Below are 24,966 nucleotides of genomic sequence, written 5' to 3' on the forward strand. Positions count from 1 at the left end.
CCATAGTTTTGCTAAGTTTGGGATTGACTAGAAGAATCAAAGCGGTAGCCTGAAGAGAAAATCTGTATTTGAGGTGTGAGGTTAACCGACAAAAATCAAACTTAAGACTGAAGACTTAAAGAAGAGCTAAAACCTACACGAAACCTTACAAGAAAAAAGTATCAGATTACTTTTTATGACCAAGAGGCAAAACTAAGAAAAATATTTCAGACCGAAGAGCTGTTATTTTTGTAGCTTTGAAACAATACGTAACTAGCACAGAAGATAATACGAGACAAGACAGGTAATCCAATCATTTTAGAGTTTATGACTGCAATCTTCTCCACATGAGAGACTTGATCGTGCTTCGTTTCTTTCCATAACTGAATAAATTCAGGGAATCACAAGCATGATTATTCAGATTTGTGTTTTCTTCTCAGGCTTCAAAAGTCAGAACCAAAGGACTAGTGGCCTTGAGTGCTGCAGGAAAACTTCAAACATGAGCCTGAATTTTACCTGTGTATGAAGCAAAATTAATATAAATGGTACTGCTCCCCCAGTATTTTTTTCCTTAATAATCTCCTTTTCGAATATTTCACATTCCCATAGAATATATGGAAAATGTGGTAGTCTAAAGACAAAGAAACTAACAATACTGAGAAAACAGTGTACTATGGCTAGTTGTTATCTATGGCACCTTCTTTACACTGGGATCTACAGCAATGTCCATGTCTTGAGCAACGGCAAGGACAACATTTTGACTAATAGGACATAACATGGACACAGATGCAGCGCTTAGGATGTGTTCAGTGACCAAGTCTAAACCTTAGATGTCAAAGTTCCCGTTCACCTGCCTAATCTTGAATGGATCCTGGAGTCTTCAACTCTTAAAATATTAGTTTTGGTCATTTCAAATACAGCTTTGCACCCACACTAAGTCCCTACATCTTGTCAAGATATCCCAAACTAGAAGCCCCCATCCATGTATCTATACCTGGGAGGCACTTAGGGCACAGTCAGCTGGAAAACACAAAATGGCAGGTTTATCTTTTTCCAAACACAGCCAGGGAGGAACCCCGCCTGGTACACAAAGGCTCAGTGTCGAAAGGGTTCACACCAACCAGGGAAGAAACAGAGTCTAATTTCTCTCTAACTTCCTGAGCGATTTTTTTCAGCTATTTGGGTTAAAAGCATGTGCCTTGTGCTGGCAATGTTCTACTTTTCAGAAAATAATGACATCCTTACTGCTAGATAGACTAGCCTACAAACAATCAGGGCATGCCCTTGAGAGAAAGGAGACCCTGACCAAGGTCAAGGACTTTCTTATTTATTTTACATTAAGTAGTCATTGAAGAAAATACAGAAAAGTTACAAGAGCAGAGACCAAAACTTTGTGCTGTGATCATTATATTATCATAGCAAAGAACACACAACCACCACCACCTGCTTAGTCTTGCCTTCCTCTATTCTGCTTATTCTAGGGGAGATTGCGTGTAACTAGCTACCTTAAACAAAGGACGGAGGCTGCGAGTCATGAGTAAGGCTCAGGGAGGTGTGGGATTAGGTGCCTCTAACATCAGCATTTCGCATTGATTAGCTGGGCACTCAGGACCTTTGCTGTCACGGGTAACTAGAGCTTCCCAAGATGCTAAACACTCCCCAGGCACTGCACAGGCAGCCCAGGCATCTAAATTAGTGCTCTGTGCTCTTCTCCCGGGACGGAGGGTGAGGCGGCTGCTGTGCCGCTGAGCACAGGCGTAAGAAAGTCCCTTTGTGCATCCACACCATTGATTGAGCCCAGGTTGGGAGCGTGCTTGTGAAGGTTATCTCCCAGGCATCCCCACTTCCCTGATGTGGTTAGCATCACACAGCTGTCGTGAAGCACACGAGCTGGATCTCTTTTGGGTGAAACTAAACCAGAAGACGTGTTCCAGCCAGTAATGGGTCTGCAGTCAGCAGGACCAGACTCACCATCATCTGAAGTGAACAACCTGGAAACACATTTATTGTGGACATCTGGTACTCAGTACCAACAATTTCACTTTGCAGATCTGTTCCAATGAGTTATTGCCAGTGTAGTTGCAGCTTTTGTACAGCAGCTTTATTAACCTAAAATATTTCATAATTGCCATCCCCTCACTCTTCAAAAAAAGATATTCTTTCCCATGTTCAGATGCGGGAGCAGACGGCAGAGGCTCAGGGCTATTACCGCATTGCATCACTCCCTGCGCCCAAAGATTTCAAAGCGCCTCTAAACCTCAGCCTGGAAGATACGTAGGTATTGCTGACATTTTAAGCAAGGGTAACAAAAGGTCAATAAAATAGTTGGTCCAAAGTCTCACAGTGTGACAGAAACAAAATCAGAGCAGAAACCAAATTTCATCATTGGTCTTGTGCTTTAACCTAACAAATATTATTAATTAATAAATCTGCTGTTTGATTAACCTTGCATAAAATTCTGTGAACGATATGAGCTCTCCTCCATATGTGGCGCTGGAAATATCCCACCATTTCTAGAATAATTCAGCAGTGGGGATATGAACAGAGCAGGAAGACCAAAAAGGCAGTAAAAAAGCAAAAGGAAATTGGCTGCTGCTTTACCAATTTCCTGTCGGGGCTCTTCAGGCTGTATTGCTCAGGACAACCATTACAGAGAGGTTTGCAGCTCTGGAAAGCTTTTATTGACCTCTCTGTAAATACAAAATGGCCCATGAATTAAATGGGAGGGTCACTATGAGGAAGTTCAACAGACTTGGCAGATTCTTGGGAATAAGCAAGAGCAGGGATCAAGAGGACTGATTGAAAACGTGCAGTTATTGTGCAAAGGATTCCTTTTCTTGGGAGCAAGCTCCCTGGGGATTTCTAGGCCAGGATTTACAAGGCTAATGAAGGGTGTTGGTTTTTTCCCTTCTGTCACAAAAATTTCAGCTAAAGACAAGCCAGAGTTACAAGCAACTGTCTAGCTGCTGAAAAGATGGTTGCCAGAGCTTTCCGTCGCCCAAGCAATCTCCTTTTCCCTCCTCATGTGCATGCACTGTCTCACTCAGTCCTGTCCCATCCCTGCTCTTGAGATGGGACTTGGACTTTGGGACCACTGACCTCTGTTCACTCGGCCACACGGTTTTTCCCCATGCCGCAAGCTATTTCTCTAATTACACCAAAAATTGAGCAAAAGTAGCTTTGCAAAAACACTTGCTCTTGGATTCTCTCTCCCTCTTTTTTCTGTTTTCTTCTTTTTTGTTAGCATTAAACAATCAATATTTTATTGCCATTTCTTTTTATAAGGAGTTGAAACAACTTACAACTATTACCTTTACATGAATTCCCTTGTTATTTTAGGAAACTCTTTTATTTAAATGGGTATTGTACATCCTTGATTTAAAATTAACTTCTTCAATTAGTTAAAAAAGTAGAGGGCATAAAGATTCTTCTACATATATAAATATTAACATTTTTATTTGTCCCTCACTTCCCTTTGATTTTATCAATGATCACTGAAACTCCAAAGACTTATTTGCAGGGGACCTGTGGATTTGTGATTTGGATCATAATCTCCTCAATAAAATCCTAAATCAAATGAACGGAGTGCTTGCTATTTAAATTTCCCAGCAAATTAGTACTGTGGACATAAGAGAAAAGCCTGACCATGACTGAAAAGATATTTATGCTTTGGTCTTGAGATCTGGATGCTTTCAACAAAAACCAAAAATATTTAATTCAAGAAGTTACAACTAACTTTGAAAATCCTGATACATTCATTTCTTCTCAAAACTCTCTATATTTCACAGCAGCAGAAATCTCTAAGCTCTGCCACTGGTGCTGGTTTTTTTAATCAAGAAACCCACTTTCGGACATGCTGACAAAATTGGCTTTTCTGTAACCTCCTCAGAAGAAAAACACAATTATTACAACGTGCAAATGCTCATTTATCACGTTTCATTTGTACCGATGTAAAAGCCTTGGACAAGGAAACAGTGTGGCTGAAATTCGTAAAACACGGATGTGTGGGAATCGCTGCCTGAGCCCAGGTGGGATCAAAATCAGAGCATAAAAAGACAGAAGAGGAAAATTATTAGCTCTCCTTTGACTGACAATTTCCAAACATTAATGACCTCGAAGACTGACCAGTGGAGTCAGCAAACAAGTGTGTGTTAGAGGAGAGAGAACTTCTTCGAAGGCAGGCATCTCGTCCGCAAATCTCCTGAGTCCTCTCAGATATGAAATAGAAAGCTTAGTCAATTTGTAAAAGTGAAAAAGTGGACAGGCTTCACAGAACCAGAAATTGATAAAATGTAAAAATCTATATTTATTTTAATTTAATATAACAACCTGGAAGTTTAAGAAGATCCTGCCACTTTTTTTGGCCTTGAAGATGTGTATACAAAATCATTAATACATTAAACCAATAACAGGTTTAGGAGGGTGTATTCTTATAGTACACACTAATTTTTGTGCTATACAAAGGAGGGTTTGGGGGGGAAAAAAACTAACATAATCGAAATACAGAGATGCCCAAAACCTCAGAAAAAACCAAGGTAATATGAAGGCTGGATGCAAAAAGTTGCTTTCTCAATGCCTTCAGGCCTGACTTTATTCGTTTTGTTTTACCAGTCATGAGTAATTTGGCTACTCGATAGTTACGCAGTATCTTTTTTTAAGCCCCTATGTTGACATTATGATTGCTTAAATATCTAAAAATATGCTGATCTCTAGTGGCACACAAGAGGGGGAAAAAAAAGAACAAAACCAAAACCAAAAAAACAAAACCAAAACAGAACAGGAAAATAATTTCAGAAAAATATTCAGAAGCCATCTGTAAATTGCTTCCATTTGTCATGCTTAGGAAGAGAATGCATTCTGCAGATCAAATCCTTTAATCCTTGCAAATGTGATCAAATATGTATCAGAGTAGTTTTACATATACAGAAAAGCAGATATTTAAAGTCTCCTTCTTTTACTGAATTGATGCAAGGAGACATTACTGGAAGAAGAAAACCAGTCATAGTGTCTTCCTTCCTTCTAAACTTTTCTTATAAATACAGAACTATTTACATGTTTTCCCTTACCTTTTTTTTTTTCCTCCAGAACAAATTCAGACTGTTCAAAAAATAAGCCTGGAAGTGAGCTGAGATGCTTTTAGCCTTTCCCAGCAGCTCCGAGCTGCACACACATCCCGCTGGCTGCATGCAGACCAGAAATGTCCCCGAGCTGACATGCCAGCACTGCTGTCCTGTCCGGGACCTTCCCGGGGCTCTCTGCTCCTGCTGATGTTAATGCCTCTTAACGGGGCTCTCCTCCAACTGCTCACCCCCAAACTTTTCTACCTAAAACGCCGTAATTGTTATTGCAACATGCTAAGAGACCACAAACAGGGAGGCAGGGCGATGCCAAGTTATTATGTTTTTTCTTCAACTCCCTCCTCCTGCTTCTCTCTCCTGATTTCATAGAAAAATTATTTAGAAACATGGAAAATCTCATCTCAGGTCCCTAGCACCGAAATTTAGGCTATCCTTCCTCTCCTCCACACACAGAGCCTCCCCACGGGCTTAGCACAGAAAGGCTCATCCTAAATAATACTGGGAAGGGTCACATCAGAAGCCACAAGATTAACTCAATTCACCTAAACTTTTATCAGGGATAAAGATATTTTTCATTCATCCCTTCTCTAGACACCCAGTCAATAATTTAGAGAAAGATTCTTCAATTACTCCATTCACTTAAAAGATACCAATATCATACTTTGGAGAAAAATCCTGCAGAATTCAGTGCAGTCAAGTGCTGACTTTCATGTTGCCTCTTCAGAGGACATGGAGCTGAGTCTTGCATACGATTCCCCTGTCTGCAAAACACAGAGGAAAAGAACAGACAGCAGTGGGACATCCCCCAGTCCTCCAGGAAAAGAGACAGAAATGAAAAGACTAGACTTTTACTTATGTGTTTATCAAGAATAAGAAAAAGTTCTTTCTATCTAAAGGAACAATATTGGCACGTGCGATTGCCAGCGGTCCATTTAGTCCAGTGTCTTTTTAGCACCGGTGGTCCATGCTGGATACTTCTGAGAAAAAGGGAAAGAAACAAAACAAAAAAAATACCCGCAACCAAACCTTCTGGCAAGTGAATGTGAATAAATGTGAATTTTAATTCAAATTTATATGGGAATAAAAATGGAGTGTCTTCATATTGTAAGGGGGAATTATTAACAACTTGAGAAGTCAGTCTGGTACTAAAAGGCTAAAAGGTCTTCTCAGTAAAATTCCTGAGACAAACATGATTTTTAAGAGCGGGGATCAAAATTAAGATTTCACTGAGTGAAATTGTCACTGACGCTGATTTTCAGCCAAGATTATGTATATGCCTGATACACGCACATGTGTGTTTTCACTTGGTCAGCAGAGAGTTTGAATTTCTTATGGAGACCACCAACTTTGCTGGACATGTTTCAGTTCTGAAAAAAAATGGAGAGAAATGCATTTAACTCATTCTTGCCACAAGTAACACGAACAACACATCGACGAAGGCCAACGTCTGTCCCCAGACACGCACATCCAACAACATTACAACAGCAGAGTTAACAGGTGTAGCTGCAGGGAGAGTTTAGCAGAGGCTTTAATTAGTCTAACTACTGTTTTAAAGAGACAAATTTGATAAAGAGACAGGTATCTCACTGCACAAATCCCTCTGTAATCTTATAACTGCCAGCAGCAAACGGGCATCACTGAAAATTCAGCCAAGCTACCAACGAGTTGCTCATCCTCATCGGCCTGGGCTGCCAATTATCACGCACAACGCTCCACCTCTTCTAGAAAGGTTTCCTAAAAAACCACCTGTTAATGAAAAGCTTTAGATGAAGATCTGAAGACAATGGAGAATGTCCACTCATCACAACTTTTGGAAAACTCAGCTTCAAAAGAAAGGACACAGAGATTGGTCTGCGAGTTGGAGGTTTTGCAAGGTAAATGCGTCAGATTCAGCATTTTGGTTCCAACAGGTAATGAAAAACCTGTGGGTAACAGTCCCACCTTTGGTACGAGCAAGATTTTAATTTGTACTTCACAGAAGCTCCACTGTAATTCATTAATGTATGTACCATTGAAAAGGAGTTGTAGGAGAATGAAATAAAAGAAGGGCTGATAGATAGTGTTGCATTGATGGGTTCCGCTTGGTTGGTAACATCAAGTGGCAGAATGAGAACAGTTTTTAAGATATGATTAAATATAAATTTTATCAAAGGAGCAGTAAAACATTATAGCTTTAGGCTTTTTAAATTCTGTACACATTCTAGGATTCCAAAAATAAAGCTCCAGCTTCTTAAAATTGAATGTCTGCCTTGTATCATTTAAGCAAGCCCTCATGTGAGCTACAGAGCATTTTTATCTGCAGGACCAACCCAGGAGGATTTAGGAAGGCGACAGATTGGCTGGAGGGTGTGCTCACTTGTACACAAACTGTTAAGCTCCACCTTTACGCCTGGAGTCCTTCGTATTTATCGGACGCCTCTGAAACGTGACCCACTCACAACAGGGACTGTGCCCTCGCTTGGACTGAAACCGAAGTCGAACCCGCATGTTATTCCAAATAGAAAGAGAAATATGAAGAGCCTGCTCAGCCTGGCATGGGCACAAAGCCTCCCTCCCACACTCGGGTATCACCACCCACTTCTCACATCACATTGGGTGAAAACAAGGATTTTCTTTAGCCCAGGCCTTCACAAGCAGTTTCTGCCAAGCAAAGCGCACTCTCACATCACACTTTCCCTTCTGGAGCTGCACAAACCTCGTGTGATGCTTTTAAGGGCTGTTCTGATTCACATAGCAAAGGACCATCCTTGCTGGGTACCCAGGTTTGAGGATCCTTGCATCCTCACGCAGCACACCCTGTTAGTGTTGACACACCGATCCATTCAGACTCATTAAAAACAATAATCCCACCTCAGCCCAGTTTCTTCTCCGAGCCTGGCTGCTCCTAGAGCATTTCCCGATGCCTCTCTCTACTTTCCCTAAAAACCCTAAACCAAACACTCCTCTTCCCTTTACCCATTTTTGGGAACTGATTGGACTTGCCACCATGAGCGTACGTAATTACGCTGGGATTTAAAGAGGATATTTTGTATTCATGCTACACTTACTTATCAGTCAATGAACAACAGTAACCACACAAAGAAGTAAAATCAACCAGATAATTAATTATTTTACTTGAATTTTTTTGGAAATGGTTGTGCAGTAGGGTTTCCTAACAACAACAATAGACCTATGAGAGCGAGATCATCCTAATTTAAGTCAGTGTGCATTCTTTAGCTATTAAAAAACACCCAGATTAATTAGTTCCCACTCTAATTGCTATGAAACATTATTCTGAAAAAGAAAATGAAAATAAGGTGCAAAGCAACGTACTATTTACAAGCACCAAAACTAGAAATAAATATTCAACATGGCCTTTTTAAGTCAAATGCCCAGCCAGTTTTGAATAATAAAGCAGGACAAAGTCATTTACACAGAAAAAGCTAATGATTTCTGTATTTTGCTGCTGGTAAAGAATTGAAGGATAGCTGATTTGAATCTTCCTTCAATCTCCCATCAATAAAACAGAGACAAGGCAGATTCGAAAGCTGATCTGGGAGAGTCATGTTTTTATAATTGCTTTTTACCCTCAGGCGTTTGAAATCCAGAGGGTCACGAGTGCCTGTGTTAGTGCTAGAGCAGGCCAAGAGGCCCAGTCAAAACCCTGAGACACAAATTAATTTGTTTGTGGTTCTCATGTCTAATTTGGGGAAAGAGAAAACTCTTTGCCACTTTACAATGTTACAATCTAATTAAAGGGAGATACATGTGAAATATTTATGCAACCTTTAGGAAAAAAGAGAGAAAAGATTTTTTTTTTTTGCTCCGTCTCATTTGGGAAATTTTCTGAAATACGGGAATGGAAGAATTTATAAAACAAATATAGAAAAACTGTGGACAAACCGTTTGTTTGTAAAAATTATTTGCAAAATTTCAGAACAGGTTAAGTTAGACATTCTTATTTTGAATGAGGAGACTCACAAAATGGCAAAGAAGCAAACCGTGACTTCTCGCCAGCGCATCTGTATTACAGCCAATATTATGTTGGAAAAGAAGCATTATAAGCATAACTCTGCCTAGAAAACATTTAAATTATGCTGTATTAAGGAGATATAAGAAAGGAAAGTGCTATCAAGGGATAAGCTTCATGGAAAAACAATTCAAGTTGCTCAATATTTTGCGTTCTCCAAGTGACATGCCTTTCCCAAGTAGTGCTCCAGTACAGTGTCAATCTGATTTATACAGCCAAAACCTAGAGTGTCTTCCCTACGTGTAGCAGGGCAGTAGTACATTGCACTGAGATGCTGCCTCATCAAGCTTATGTGTATTTTCCCATTGCATTCGAATACGCAGCTCCAGCCCCGCTCAATTCGTTGCTACAATTTTAAAGTGCTTTCACAGAGCACCATACATACAACGAGCTGGGAGGAGACCAGGAGTCTGCAGAAGAGTAAGGGGCATTTCAGAGCCTCACCAGAATAACACAGTCCTGGATTTAATGGGCTAAACTCAGAAGCTTAAGGCAAGAATCGGTAAGTAGAGCTCCTGCTGTGCTTCCCAGGCACTGGCTGTGCAACGCTGCTCTACAGCAGCACCATATAACACCCCCCCAGCCCAAATATTCTCCTCAGACGTGTCCACAACCCATCCTGGGGACAGACCCCGGTTAGGGTGCTGCAGTCCCGCCATCCCATAGGAAGCCACAGGGCACAGCCATATTAAAAGACTACCTGCCCTTTGCATGGCTCTTTATTTTCCATCGAGGCCAGACCTCACCACATAAAGGTGTCCTGCTACCTGAGAGCAACCCAGCTTCATGCTGGAATCCTTAAACAAATTGAAATTTTAATTTTAAAATGGTCTGAGTTTTACAATGAAGCTAGAAACTATCGTGTCCCAAGACTTTTTTAGCCAATAGTACAGGGAACGTTCTAGTCTAAAGACTAGAAAACTCAGAGTAATGTAAACACATGAATATTAAAACTCCACGCACTTTACAAAGGAGAATTCGCTGCAAGGTGAAGAGATGTCGCTCTGTTTACAGCACGCTTTCCCCCAAACAAGGCAGACTTCCCTTCACGCTTGGTATCGTTAAACTCCATTTGGGTGAAAACCATCACACCGCGTCTTGCTTCAGCACGGTGGCTGACCCTTTCCAAAGGTCCCTTGTGCTGCATAAAGTGTTTGCTTCCTTGGGAAGAACTTAATGAAAATGGACAGTAAATCACTTGATTTCAAGTTTGCATTTGTTTATTTGGCATCTGATTATAACCAGATCATTTACCTTGTTTGATAGGTGATGGGACAAGCTCTTAGAGCACTGGCTGATAGCGACAAGCACTGAAAACAGCAAAGGCTTTTAAAACTTTGCAAAATAAGTAACGGCCAAGCAAATATATCATCCCATCCTATGAGTCCTGTCCCTTAAACATGTGTGTGGCCCTTAATCACACTAATAAAAGTGCTGGAACCAAAGGGAATACCTGAATGAGAATGAGTTTGCAGGGCCAGGGCTTATACCTCTAGGTTTGTCAGAGGAAGCTTGTCAAATAAACTGAAGACTGATAGCTGCTATATTTTCCCTTATTATAATCCAGAAACAACATACTTGTCTGAACAAAATAAAAATAAGTCCTCTTTGAGGCTACTCTGTTTGCCTTGACAGCAAGCTTGGGTTTTAAGCCAGGATTCCAGATTGTTTTTGTGAAAACATTTCCACTTGTCTGAAAGAGTATATATAATGGATATGTGATAGCAGTAATGCAATGCTGAAGTAATCTCCGGAGAATGCACGCATCTCTGGGGACGCCGCACTGCACTGGGTACTACACACCAGGAAAATAAAATTGGTATTCTAACAATATGGAGAATGCCTCCGATTTGTACCTCACAAAAATACCAGTCCTCATTTATAATTCAGCTGTAATGTGTGCTTTCCTTGTAGGAAGTGTTTTGCTTTCGGTAGGAAATGGAAGTGACAGTTTTGAAGGCTCTTTCTGACTTCATACGGGATCAGAGTGCAGAGTCGTGATGCCGTGGCACCGCGTGCCAAAAGCAGAGGGTGGGATGGCGAGATACTGTGAAAAAAAAACCCTTAATCTGGAAAAGGGTTTCCTATGTATCCTCCCACTCACTTTGTGTTAACTTTGAAATTCAATGTCATCACTTCTGCTCGAACAAGAGGAAATAAAGCAAGTTAGGGGAGGAGTGGAAGTAAGTCCGTTCGCAGCATGGTGAGGCTTTGTGACCCACGGCAGCACGCGGGTGCCAGGGAGAGGCTGTAATAACTCATAGCAGTGCTTCATGTGAAGCTGAAGATCTCTTCAATCCCCAAATTAACCCGCAGGATTTAGACCACTGGATGAGTGGGAGCACCGGGCTCCTGGTGGGATCCTCCTGCCTCTGGTGTCTACACAGAGAAGGTCTAGAAGTACTTGTGTGAAGCCAAGAAAATGGGTAGTAGAGGGCTCTTCCATCCCACAGGTGAAAAGCAGAGCCAGAAGCACTGCATGGAAACTGAAACAAGCTTCATTTTATTAATAAATGAACACTGCAGCAACTGATGCAATGAATTTTCCATTCTTAGAAAGCTTTTTGCTCAACATAATTTTGACAAAAGCTGCTGGAGGCTCGGGGCTCCAAGGAGGGAGCGTGTGGGGCAGGGACCCACGACTGTCTCTCCCCACGTGCACCCCTCTTCTGACCAAAGCCCCTCGAGCTGCAGAAATTGCTTTGCAAACATGGTTAAACTGGTCACAAAAACAGATGACAATTTTCAAATGTCATAGGCATTACCAGCTATATCCTAGGTGTCTTATTTAATCTTAACGGCACAGCTAGAGACATGAGAGGAGAGGTACAAATATCCAGCAGATCAGTCGGTACTGACAGAACAGAAAGGGCTACACCAGTCAGCAAAATAAAAATTGCAGCAAATACTGAGTTTTACAGGGGAATGACAGAAGGTAGCACTGTAATGTATATCTCATTCGAGTGCATCCAAACAGTATAATATTATTTTCCAAGGAAGTTAATGGGGTTCCCAAATATGCACATCTGAGGGCAGAATCTGGCCCTGAAGTTAACTATTTGAACGATGCAAATTTTAAATTTAAGATATAGCTCAAAAGTAAGCTTCACTGTTCAGTCATTTTACTGAATCCTGGCATAAGAAAAAGAATTCAATTTTAGAATCTGTCTGTAATTCAAAAGGGGGAGAAAACAGTGTAAAATATATTCCTTGAAGAGAGATGCAAGTTTCTCATTTATATTCGATCTCGGATGAGATTTGGTAAATGCAGGCCCTTCCACAAAGTGAATATTATAGTGAGGCCGTAACATTTTACTAACAGGAATTCATAAGGTGACCCTGGAGATCAACAATAAAACAAAATTCCATAATAGACTTAAATAGCAAAAAGGGTTCGGTGTTTCTGTTGTCTACCCAAATATGTTTCACTCTGTACAGTTTTTCTAGGTGAATATTTCCCTATAATCTTTGCACGGGGCCTGTAAAGAATAAAATACAATTTCAATCAACTAAAATCATGAAGCATTCTTGATAGCTGTACATTAGCTTTTTACAGCTGTCTTGGTTTTTATACTGTCTCTTACAGAGTGGATTTCCCCCTCCCCATACCTATAAAAGGTAGGTAAATTAAACAAATTATGAACTATGCAGTGGTTGAATACTTTGTAAAATTGTAGAACCAGCTTTTAGAAACCTTTAATGCTCCATCTCCCAGAGGTGAAATGCCAGCCTCCATTCGGGTCTCTTTCAGTTGCCCTTGCCACTTCAAAATGTGTCTGGAAACAGCTCTGCAGATGGCCTCGTATGTTTTACAGGAAATATTACTTAAACATTGGAAAGGATCGAATTTCTCCTGTTAGGAATTACAAATCTGGATTTCATTTTCTCTCTTGCCCCCCCCCCAAACCATGGGAAAAAAATGTGACTGTTACATATGACACTAAGGAAGTATTCGGGATTTTTATTTTTTTTAATATGCCACTTGTATTGGAAAATAAAGAATAAATCTTGGAAATGTAACCCGGTTAAATAAGTCCTTTTCTTCATATAAAATAGTAGCTAATTGAAAAGATTTCCCAAAAGCATCAAAGGTTTTTATGTACTATGGTCTGGAAAACATATTGCGTACTATTTCTATTTTTGCTCTTATTCTTATGAATGTAAAAGAATAATAAACTTTTCTTTCAGCTTTGCAGAGAGAGTTTCTTAACATTTGAAGCGTTTCTTACATACTGACCTTGGTTTATGTATTCTGCAAAGATTCATTAAGCTTATGGGGGTTCTATTGTCAGGAAAATGGTTAGCATTAGTAAAACACACAATTAAAATAGTAGCAGGTGATGTCAGTTTTAGTAGAGTTGACATTAATGACCTGTTCATAAGGGGCAATTTCCACGCTAATGTCATGTTCTTTAAATGGAAATAGCCAGGAATACACATTTTCCATGTAAAATAACCCTTTTTGTAATTCATTAAATTCCCTTTCCCCCTATATTTAAGTAGACACCTTTCCAAGAGGGAGTAGAATTCCAAATAAAGACATAGGAAATTAAAATCAGGGTTCCCACAACTAGTCTATTTAATATTCATATTCAGGAAAAGATCCATAAACTCTTTTTCTTCTTTTTTATTAACAAAGGAAGTAAACTCCCCTTGACAGTCTGTTTTTCCCAGCCGTATTCAAGAGGCAGTGCGCAACAACTGCCTTTGTTTCGGGCTAGAATTAAATATCCTTGTATAAGAGCTGGGCAGAGACACAGGCAGGAGGAGATATCTGCCGTGCCCCATCTGGGGGGCACCCATCTCTTTACCTGGATAGAGACGGGATTTGTGCCTGAATTCTCTCCGTGGACGATGTAGAACTTGCAGAGCCCCTGGGGCCATAGCCAACGCGGTGCTGGAGCCATGGCCAACGCAGTGCTGGAGCCATGGCCAACACGGTATTGCTTTCTCTTCATTGCAAGACCTGCGTAGCCAAAAGCACCGCTTGGTGTTGACAGGGATGGCTACGGTGGGAGCGCAGGGAAAGATAGGCAGAAAGGGCAGGTGCTCAGCACCCAGAAAGGCCACCCTTCCTGCACCACCTCCTTCTAACACCTCCATCCCCTGCTTGGCCATTTCTGGGTCATTCCACCCTAAATGCTCACCCTGGAGTCACCCCACTCTCTCCAGCACGTGTCTACACCAGCAGCTCTCCACCAACATATTTTCTGTTGTTGCTTTTCTGTTTTCACTCTTTATAGGGGGAAAAAAGGCCGAGGTCGAGCGGCGCTGACTGTGCACTTGTGTCCTCTGACACCGGACACCGCAGCAAGCCACCCGACCCATGCGCGCCGAGTGACATCGGCGGGCTCGGCAGATGCAAAGGCAGCGGCAGATGCCATTCCAGCGACTGGGTTGGCGTCACAGGCCAAATCGAACATTTCGCCAGCAGAACGGGATCAGTTGTCTCCAGCTCCCCGTCCGCTTCTTCTCACGCCCCTTCCTCTGCCGTAAAAATGTTTTCTTTATTCAAGTTCGTGTTATTGTCATGGTAATTACTTCAAGGAAACCAGCGCAAATCTATGACTGGCTGTCTGTCCGTGGCACAGATCTGCCAAATAATTTGGCACCGTTCGCTCTAATTGGCAGCCTCTGCCGAAGAGACACCCAAGCCTGAAATGGGGTTGCTGCGGGTCATCCTCTGAGTGCGCTGGAATTTGGCAGCCCGGTTTGAAGCGGCAGCGCGCGGTGGCTTGCTGCCCTGGATCTGGCTCCGGCGACCGCCAGCCGATGCTTAGGCTTTCGCTTTACAGCGCTTTTTCTTTTCCTTTCCCCCCAAAAGAAAAAAGAAAATAGAAAGAAAAGAAAAAAAAAAAAACCAGCGAGTGAATTAAGGATAGAGTTTCACCCTTAACTTTGAATCTCTTTGCTTTTGTGCGTGTCGCAACCTTAACACCGTTTTTTGCACTTAATTGTAAATCTCAGGGCTGCTGATGAAGCAAGAATAAAAATTATAGCACAATCAGGAGGGGTGGGAAAGGAAAATGGATTTTACAAGTGCACACTTTTAAGAAAAGAAGCCGGTCTGAAACATAAATAAAAGTAAGCCCGAGGGACCACACCTCTGGCATTAACTGTCTAGCCACCAAAGGCCATTATGGTACAAATTTAGGGTCAGCTAAAGAGCATTTCTATGGCAGCTGAATATTCAGAGCTGTAAAGCAGCCGTCCACATCAGAGCGGCTCAAACACCCCTGCAAGCGAACGCCAAGTGGAGGAGGGCCAAGCCCTGCCTTATTAGCTCCCCACAGTGTTCTTTTAAGTATTTGACAAGGGAAGGGGAGGTGAGGAGAGGTCACCCTAATCAATGAGCTCCTCATTTCCCCCTCATCCTCACCCGTCCGTCCCCACCAGGGTGGGAGAGGATGGCGCGGGTGGAAGCACGAGGGCTGAAACGGGCAGGATGGGACGATACCGGTCAGAATCCATCACTCATAAATACCGAACCAATTACCTATGTTGTCCTATACCATCTCTCTTCTCATTGCCTTTCTTTACTGAGGACCCCTCCTCCCTGAAAGCGCGATCCCTGGGCATGTGCTGGCTGCTGTTTCACTCCAGGACGGGGAGATATAAAAGCCGATCCTGCCAGCGAGATGAATTTTGGAATTTAAAGCGCATGACGTAATGAGATCTTTCAAAAGGTGATGATTTCATCCGTTTTGTCTAGACTTTTTACTGTGGTCACAGTAATCGGAGGCAGAGGGGGAAAAAGAAAACCCCAACCCTTTTGGCTTTATAGAGCCAGCTGCTGGAGAGAAGTGATGGTGGTAACGGCTTGGGCAGCCTGGCATCGGCGAGGGCTGCTCTGCGTGGCAGTGCTGACAATGGGAAATGCTTTTTTCCCCTTTCTTCTGCAAGGAACGGGATGGAAAACCATCCTGAGCACAAGCAAACGTAGGGACGCCTTATTAGAAAAAGATTTACAGGCAGACACTTTGCTTAGCAATTCCATTTTTAAAAATCGTGGTGTAGATTTTCTCTGTTTCTCTGGTCGTATCAGCATGAAAGACAATTGCCTCATTTAACAAACCAGTTCGTCTTTTCCCCGTAAGCTGTATTATTTAAAACAAAACAGGATAAAAAAAAAAAAAAGCCAAAAAGAAAAAGATTCCCAGTACAGAACACGATTATGAATAGGCTGTGAGAAAATGCAAATCTCGTGTAAATATTTATGTGCAAAATTCAACAGAAATAAAATGATTTCTCAGCAAAACAGAAAAAATAGAAAACAAACACTAAACCCTTATCCATTTTGTGTTTTGTCATTAAATTAAAAAAAAAAATTCCTCGCTTTGTAATTGTTGCATCTTTCCCAAGCTCTTTACGTTCTGTTGAATAAGAAAAAATGCTAATCTGCCTCATTAATAATAATAGAATGCAATTTTGGAATAGGCTCTAATAATGATTATTAGTTCCTCTGTGGGTTTTTTTATTCTGGTATTAACACGGGGTCAGGATTAGCAAGCCTTTAAATTTTTAAAATATGTTTACAATTTCCGAGACACGCTCCCGCGCCGAGCAGCCGCCGCCGGGGCGAGCCGGGGCCGAGGACGGCCGAACGCCACCCGTCCCCCTGCCAGCCCTCGCCGGGCTCGCTGCGTTTTTTTGCAAAGCCTCGGGAAAGCCTCGGCGAACGTTGCCTCGCCGGAGCCCACGGCCAACTCGGCATCTCCCCTCCCGCTCGCAGCTATCTGCCTGGCACAGCCCCGCTCCGGCTCAGCTGGGACTTCGCTAAGGATCTCGCTTTCATGGGCAAACACAGCTTCACCTGCCCTCCAAATCCCTCTCTGCTCCTTCCTTCTCAGCCCTCCCAGCTGAGCTATGTTAATCAGGTGGGGGACACAAGGTAACATTGAAGTAATTCAGCCAATTAGGCCCTGAATTGTTTGCATCCAACAGCATTTTGTATTTCTGCAAATGTGTGAAATGTAAAATGTGCCCTGCAGCAAAAACGACAGCAGCCATGTACTGGCGGCATGTCAACAGATCCTCCGAACGGCTGACGGCTGATACTGATGCATACATATGTTTGGGAGAGTGTGGACTTTTTTATGTCTGTGCTTCTCCGGCGAGAGGAGCCGGAGCTGGGGGTCTTGGTGGCAGATGGGCAGGGGTAACAGGGATTGGCTAATCCCAAATCTGCATTCGCTTCTTCACGTAGCAACTGGGGAAAGATGGAGCCAGCTGTCAAATGGAAGACTTTCATGGTCCCCTGCACACAACAGCTGCACAGGCCCTGCCTGCTTGGTTCTAAATTATTAAACATCTTTTTAGTTTGTTCCAGCTGCAGGCATCAGTGTGTTTATGCAGCCTTTGTGCATTTTACATATGATTCCTTCTCCCCTCCTCTCATCAAAATGCTGTTTGTAAAAGTCATTATCCCATCTGTGCCCCAGTTTGGCCAAACAGCCTAAGACAAATCCGACGCTATTCTCCTTCCAGGACAATTTGGGAGTTGAAGATGATTGCATTGACTTGAGACTTTAGGGGTTTGGTGCTTTTGCTTGCTTTCACTCCACCACCTGTAAGTGGTGGTGTCATCTCAGCAGCTTAAGGGTACACACATGTAATAAGGATCTTTGCAAGTAAGATTTTATCCTTGGAAACACGGCTTTAGAAAAAAAAAAAAACATGCGCCTATCTGTCTATAAGGATTTTTCTGAGCATTTTCATTGGGGAGGGGTGATGGGAGAACCTGCTTTAAATAATCTCTCACTGGCAGCTAGCTTCCCTGAAGATTTCAGCAACAATAATACTGTTATTATTTTCAGGAGACATGAATATTCACAGACTAGGTATAAACCTACCCTGCTTAAATGGGATAGCTCTGCGAGAAAGCCAGTGACTCCTAACTCCTGGACTACAGCTAAAAATGTCTGTGAAGTAATAATGTAATAAACACGCCACTGGCAGTACAAAACATGACCTGATGTATTAATTATATTCCAGAACAAAAAATGGCTTGTTTGAAACGACTGCTTCCTGCAGGATATTCTGGTTACAGCCAGATTCCTGCACAAAGCAGGTTCCCGCTCCCTCCCGCGATGAACGAAGCCCCCACCAGCGCCAGGCGCTTTGCTGCAGACGTTTATTAACCCTTTTGTCCTGTGCGCGGTTAGTTTTGAAGCTCTGAACTTGGCATGCAGGTTTCTGATGAGTATATATATATATATATATATAAAAAAAAATTTTTTTTTCGCTTTAAATTCCCTTGTCTGCTTTTGCTGGCTGCCCCCCAGGGCCCTCCTTGGCTGGGAGGAGAAGCAAGGGGCTGAGTGGCCGCTGCCAGGGCTTGACTGGCTCTGCCGGCATGCGGCGAGGGGATGCGCCGGCACAGGGAGCAGGGAGGCGGAGGTGGTCCCCTGCTGCCACCGCGCCTGGGGACCCGCCGGAGACCAGGGCGGGATCTAACCCCCTCTGTCTCCTACCCTCTCCCAGGCTTGGGCTGGACTCTAGCGCTGGAGAGACCTTGTCTCGGAAAGGCCATTGCCTCAATCAGCATTTGAATGACATTCCTAACCTTTTCCTTAAGTTCATTAATCCCTTTGTGTTTTCCAGCTCTAAGACCCTAAGTCAGGATATCATGTAAGCATAAATTTGAAGTTTATGATAGGATTTATGTTTAAATAAGAGCATCTGTTTAAATACCTTATGAATCAAGGCTCTGGACTGAATTTATGGTCATCTGCGTGGGGAGAGATTGGGGAGGCTTTAAAAAACAGCGGTCAAAATCGATTCCAACCCACAAATCTTGGATTTTCGGAGGAGCGCATTTCTGTTTGGAGAACCCTCTCTAGAAACGTTCGGCGATTGACCCAATGCTCTGAGGTCAGCAAGGCACACAGCTGTGGGAAGTGATTGAAACCCTGCTGGAGATATTTCCATAAATATCTTTACAGCCTTGGACCTGCAGCAGCATGGCAAAACCAGCGCCAAGCGCCGTCACCTGAACCTACACGGGGAGAGGTGGGCATCCTCCAGGTCTAAGTAGCCTTTACGGCTTCCTTTGCAGAGTTCAACGGGACGTAAAACCCTCCCAACAAAACTCCTGCCCTCAAGACACCTCCACTTCATCTCAGCTTGGATGACCTCCAGGACAGACTGACCGGTGCAACACCGCTCCTCCCACTGATCTGACGTGCTTTTAGTTAAAAAAAAAAAAACACAAAGTTGTCCATACCCTCTTGCAATTCCTTGGAAGGTCTCCTTCACTAATATCAGAAGAGTTTATTCCCGTGAAAAGACACTTTTTTAACCTTACAAGAGAGAAGGTGCCTGCTAGCAAAGTCTCTCTTTGGAAGAACAGAAACATCTCTGGGGAATAAATAGTGGTTACAAGAGACTGGTCTCTTTACAAGCTCGGTTTGGATGTGCCGTGCACGTCTCGCGCACCAGGAACTAGTGAACTTCACACGCTGTTTGTACCAAATTCTCATCGGCTGTAAAATATCACGTGCATGTAGCACAGTACGTTCGGAAATGCCTTAATGAAGCAGTAAGCATTTATTGAACTTCACTTACTTTAACTGCAGCTGGTAAAAGGTTTCCTTTATTGTCCAGCCCCAGAGGACAGTGGTGAAACCAAAATTTCCATGAATGTAAATTCCAGCTTCAGCTAATTTTGATGACAATGACTTCTCTTCTTTATGAGGTGCATAATGAGCCGGACCACAGTCTAGCCAAAAGCCATGACAAGCTCCAAGCATGCCCCAGTGGCTATCAGTGCTTTCTGTACCCAAGGTTTAAACGGAGACTGCCTCCAGCCAGCGTACATGAAGAACCGAGCTCGGCGATAGACAAATGACTCTTTTGTTTTACGCTCTTTTTTAATTAGCCTCTTTTTAATGACCTGAGTTAATAAGTGTCAAAAGGTGCAAAACACAGCATGACTTCATTTTTAAAAGAGAGCATTTGCCTTTAATCTCATAAGTAAAGCAAGTGCCCTCTTTAAATATCAGCTTCAAATCCAGATATTATATTGTAGGGTATAACAGTTTGCTGTGTACGGTGAATTCCCCATCTCCCGCTCAGACAGCTCAGTCTCCTCAAACCTGACCGTACAAACCCGCCCGGAGATGATCATGCTCTCCGTTTTACCAGCACCTCTCTGAATTTAAATGCTATTTCAACTCCAGGTTGCTAAAGCATTGATTAAAAAAAGATTTGAAAGCTTATCTGTTTCCAAAAGTTCCCACATCAAGACTGAGACGTAGAGACAAAATTATTTTAAGAAGAGAAAAACCATCAACTGCAACTAGAAAGGAATAAAGGATCCTGCTGAGAGCAGTAGGATTCCTTTTTTAATTTGCCATGAATTTAGAAATAAGGCTATTTTACTTTTTATGCGGCTATGTTTTCCCATGGGCGGCTCATCCCAAAGAAGCGGACCAAACCCCTCCAGGTGCCACATTCCTCCTGTTTTCCCAGGAACCTCCCCTCTGCCCTTCCTCCTAGTATTTTTGTCTCCTTCAACTTGTTCTTTTAAAAAGACATTCGAACACAAAAATGAATTAGCACTTTGCCAGCAAAACTTAGCAAAAGCTGCACGCTACTGGTAATTTTTTTTGTATTTAACACGTATTGTGCTTAGATGGACTAAGCAATACTGAGGTTTTGCTGCGCAGGACGCTGCTCACCCCTGGCAAGTGGATGTGCCACTATTTGATGTCATGGTATAAGAAAGCCTTCTTTCCTTGCACCCCAAAAAAACCTTCTGGGAGATCGAGGATGCCACGGAGGGGCGAGCGCAGTGGTGGCACGTCCCCATGGGCACCGCTCCATCCTAGCGCAGTCCCGGGCTTTTCTCTAACGGAGGCTGCCAATCACTCTGCATCCTGCCAAATTAGATGCTGATTTTGTAATACAGACTAATTTCCACCAGAGATTACTAAGAGACTAGGAAAGGCATTTTCAGCTCCAGCGATGGGTAGGCTGCAACCCCAAAGTGAAAGCCTCCGAATTTGAGGGAGGCTCTGACGTGGACCTTGAACAGGGTTTGTGGCTCAGCCTCGAAACCAGGGACGGGATTTCAATCCCTGCTTCCCGGGGTGAAAACGCAGGAGACTAATTCACAGAGTCACTCGACTTCTTTATAATATTGATCTTTTCCTGCAGCTAACAAAGAGAAAATTGTCTAAATGTTACAGTACATCTACACAGAAACACACAGATCATAAAATAACACAGGCACTTTACAACAATACCAGGGCTCTCCGCAGAGCTGCCTCAAGTTCTCCTCTCTACCAAGAAATTAGAGTTTTGGTATTTTTTACCGCAGATATATCGCCACGTCATGTGTAAATATATGCGGAACTACAATACAGAAATAAATATATTTTCAAATAATTAAAAACGGGACATGAAAGATTGAGTTTGTGTCTTTCCTTTTTTAAGACAATCCCTTTTTTTGCCGTAGAGCTAAATATTCCTGACTTTACTGGGCCAGGGTCATTAAGTGAGAAGGTATACTACAATAATAAAATTATCAACAGAGCTTTTGACAAGCAGTCATGTGCTTGTAAATGAAATTTATTTAGGTGCCACTCAAAACATTGTAATTAAGAGGTACAGAATGTATTACCAGATGGTTCCTGTTTAGTATCTATTTCCTTTAGAGAACAAGGTGATTAGAGAGAGCACTAACTTGTAACTGAGCACCAAACACCCCACAGGCCTGATCCAGCGCCTGTTGGAGTCAATTAAAAACTCCACTTGACTTTTACGCCAGGAAAATCAGGTCCGCCCACTATTTATTTCCACAAATACAATGTTTGGAGGGTTTTTTTGTCCCTGTGAAACTTTCCTGCATTTTGGCAAATAACTAACGCATATATCCGTGGGATGACGTTGGCTGTTCAGAACAGCGACATATTTACCAATCTTAAATACATCTAATTAAGACCTTTAATCAGACTCTTCTACATTTAAATAATTAAAAGGTAGCACTAAGAAGCAGTTTCAAGTACAACATAGAAGCGTAGATATCCCCCTGAACATCAGTGATTCAGGGAAAAGAGATCTTTCATATACATTAAATAAACTCCATCAGCCAAAGTGAGACTTTGTTGCTCTGTTCTTTTCTACCCTTTTGCACATAATCTCCGTTAATCATTGTTTAGTTCTATGATGTCACAAATATTTTGATTTTTAATTCACAGTACTGGGATTTCCAAAGCGATATTAAATACTTTTGGACAAAAATGTTAAATGTACACTGGGAAAACATAAATTATTTTTAAACAGAAAATATTTTCCTATGGAAAATGGAAAAACCTTTTCAGCAAAACTATTTATTTTACTGCTGTTAACTGGAGGGGGTCACTCAGCCCTTGCTAGTCTGAGTAATCCCACTGAAGCCCCTTGCACTTCTCATGTAAACAAAAATTGAAAATTCAGTTCAAAACCAAGCCCAGCCTAGCAAGGTGCTTACAAAACCCATCAGCCCCACGCTTAACTCGAGGCATGCGAATAGCGCTGTGCTGGCTTCAGTGAAATTACTGAGATGTTGAAGTCAAGCACATATTTGAATACGCCGCAGCACCAGCCCCTGCACTTTCCTCATGGAGCCAACATGTTTTCTGCTAGTTTCAACGAGAACGGTATCAGAGCGACATCCTCAAAGTTATGTCTTCTGCCATTTCTATAGACGCCTATATGGGACTGCATACACTCAAACCTCGCAGCAGATTTCTGCAGCCGGTAGCATGATTTCTGGGCAATCTACTTTCACTGATCTATTTTTCTCAGAACGTCACCCTTGAAAGGTAAGTGTTAGCCTAAGGATTGGAAGTTCCCTCCTATACGCAAGGTCTCTGAAGGCGTTAAGAAAAACTAGGAGGTGGTGGCTCCTACAGCCCACCCTCGCCCCCGTGGGAAGCTGGGTGCTGCGTCCTGGCACCCACAACGGGGAGCTCCCTGGCACCCTGCACCCACACACACCACGCGATTTACTGTCCTTCACTGTATATAGCATAAAAAATGGTGCATAGAAGGTATGCACCACTGCGGGGTGCCTGCGTGCAAGGGGAGCTGCAAAACCAACAGGCACCAGGGAGCTGCTCCTGGTCCGTAGCCATCGCAGCAGCCCCTGACAGCTCCAGCTCCTGCTCGCTCCTGCAGACAAGGGTGTTTGCTGCCACGAGTTTTCACGGGGTAGAGACTGCAGGCTCTAGCCTGCACTTTGAAAGTGAAAACGGGCGTTAGATTTGAAAGCAGGTTTGAATTCCTTAAATCAATGTTGATTTAGGAAAAAAGCATTCATGTCTTATTTTGAAAAACAGCTAAAAAGAAAGAGCTCAGCCTTTAGTATAAGCGTGCACCTACTACTTAAAGTAAAGCTGGGAGACTGAAGACAAATTTTTGCCCCTCTTAAAAACTCGGCTTCAAAAATACGACAAACTGTGTTTTACCGTGATTCACCACCATGAAATACGGGATGGTTTTAGCTGCCCCTTTCCCACCAAGCCTCCCCGCGCACGTGCTCGGCGTGTCCCGCAGCAGCGGGTCAGCGAGGGTGGTCGCTAGCTCAGCTCCTAGCTTCTGCAAGAGGAGCAGGAGAGCGGCAGCAAGGGCCACGGCGCTGCCCTCCCAGCTCGTGGGCATGTAAGGTCTTCCCGAAAAACTAATGCTGCTTAACTTCCAATTCAGAGGAAAATATTGTATTTGTTAGATGCAAAGCACTTGTAACGAAAAAATATATAGGTGCGTTTGTATATGTACAGACAGAGAAGTAACCTGGGGTCTTAATTAATTCAACCTATGAACTAGGTCACGCAGAACCCATTTTTTAATTCTATATGTTCACTTAAACTTAGATAAAATATAGCAGTTTTTGAAGACTTTGTCCTGTGCAGTGTTTTGAGTCCCAGCAAGTTTCAATTAGTTGTCCTCATTCCATCAAACTAAATTTAGTCCAGGCATATCAGTTGTGAGTTGTAAACTTTCCTCTTTTTCATCAAATGAACCACATCACGTAATAACTTCTTTTTTCTTTTAGAGAAACAGCACTCTTCTAGGAATTTAAATTTTCCAAAGGCAGTTTTGATCCACAGTAGATTCCTTATTTATTTGTCAGAATAATACCAGGAGCCCTGGTCCGTACCGTACATAGAAATGGCAGAATTTTACGATACAGCACATGGGTCAGGACGAGTTAGGAAACCATCTACGACGTGAACCACAACCAAATATTTTATATATTCAGGGATCATTCTTAAGTTTTACCAGTCCACTATCATACCAGCATGCATTTACAATTAATGAAAGCCAGTAACGTGGATAGCTTCTGACACTTTCCCCATATTGAATAGAAAGCCCAGGACTGCTTTTCTCCACATCAGACAATACCAGGAGCATTTAAAACAGTTTTTTCCTAAGCTGTGCAAACTTTAATTTCAAACCAAATGATCCTGTCTGTATTCCAAGCACTTTTTTCCCTCTGACACATCTTAATGACAATAATTTTGTAAATTGTCAATACATAATCATATCGGCTCGTGCCTGCTTTTCAATAGGCACCTCCAGCTTGCATTAATTAAACAGCCTGCCTGACACCGTATCATCTTCGTAAACAAATGAAGTGAGATTTTCAGAAGCCGCGGTGTGAACTCTTTTCTGGAAATCGGTTATTAAGCTGCAGGTTTCTGTTTCATTTGCCTGCCTTTCACTTTAAAGCAAGCAGCAGCCACTGAGAACACAATAATGAAAGAGGTCATGGAGCACCAGTTGTGCATGAAAGATGCGAAAATTTACTGCAAATGAGACAAGAGCAGTAAATTCATTTTTATTCAAATTACTGTCATCATACATTACCACTTCTCCTGTAAACATTGTGCTTCAGACAGTGTGACAGCATAT

The sequence above is a fragment of the Gymnogyps californianus genome, chromosome 6, assembly GCF_018139145.2.
Source record: "Gymnogyps californianus isolate 813 chromosome 6, ASM1813914v2, whole genome shotgun sequence".
Taxonomy (NCBI): domain Eukaryota; kingdom Metazoa; phylum Chordata; class Aves; order Accipitriformes; family Cathartidae; genus Gymnogyps; species Gymnogyps californianus.